The sequence below is a fragment of the Petaurus breviceps genome, unplaced genomic scaffold, assembly GCF_028583685.1.
Source record: "Petaurus breviceps papuanus isolate PSGF00001 unplaced genomic scaffold, PetGlider_PUasm1.0 90667, whole genome shotgun sequence".
Lineage (NCBI taxonomy): Eukaryota > Metazoa > Chordata > Mammalia > Diprotodontia > Petauridae > Petaurus > Petaurus breviceps.
This window is the reverse complement of record NW_027187302.1, coordinates 3,810,402-3,811,423: the sequence shown is the minus strand read 5'-3', so window position 1 is coordinate 3,811,423 and position 1,022 is coordinate 3,810,402. Positions and strand designations below refer to the sequence as shown.

Sequence of the window (1,022 nt, the reverse complement as noted above, 5' to 3'; positions counted from 1 at the left end):
GATAGGTGCATCTAGAGTATAATTTTGAGTATCAGGAACTGGAACACCAAGCAGTTCTTAACTTCCTATCATGAACTTTCACCTAAGCACTGAGTAGTGGAAAGAAGTCTAGACTTGGATCCAGGAGAAACCTCTAGTTCAAATCTCACCTCTATCCCTAAATGTAATACAAAAGAAAAGTCATTTAATCTTTATCAACCTCGGGTTCAATCAGCTATAAAATGGAGATAATAAACTTGTTTTATCTCCTTTCTATGATTATTACAAGGCATTTACTTTGTATGCCTTAAATTGCATTGAAATGAGAGCAGCTATCAAATTCCCAGGGATCCCTGAATCCACAAATGTTAAAAAAAAAATGGGTAGGCACATATGAAAGGAATTGGGAAACAGTGTAATCAGGAACTGGCTATGGCAGAGACAGACCCCAAAACAGTTCAAATGCTTCTCCAACAGATAGAGGACAAGTTTCAGACCATGCCAGACCAGATAATTAAGTCAATTGATGATATGAACAATTGCATTGCTGATCTGGAGAAAAACATCACTGCCCATATGACTCAAGCAAGGGTGGAAGAAATAAAAGGGGAAAACAAAGTATTTGCTACACATTAGAGTTTAAGGTTTTGTTAATCATTTAGAATGGATTCTGGGGGAAAAGATACAAGCCAGGAGATGAATGAACAGTTACTTTCAACTAACTACTGTGCACAAATTTTTATTATAAAGCTTGTATTCCTAGAATATGCAGTTTAGTTAGGTTTTGAGGTGATTTATTTTTTGATATCTTGCACATGGTAGCTTCATAATATATGCATAAAATGAATAAACATTAGTAAACTGAAATTATGACTACTGTTGCCTAAAAATTTACATTTTAGTGCATTTTTTGTCAAATCATTTGTTGTGCCTTTTGTAATAGTTTCAGTTCAATAACAAATTGCTGACATTTTTTTAATTAAAAAACTAGTTTACATCATTCATTTTCACAAGATTTTGAGTTACAAATGTTCTCCCCATCT

General features: G+C 33.7%; 1 pseudogene; it reads left to right on the top strand.

Annotated features, from left to right (window-relative positions):
* Positions 1–411: 411 nt before the first annotated feature.
* On the top strand, positions 412–615 carry LOC138143866 (heat shock factor-binding protein 1 pseudogene; annotated as a pseudogene).
* Positions 616–1,022: the final 407 nt, after the last annotated feature.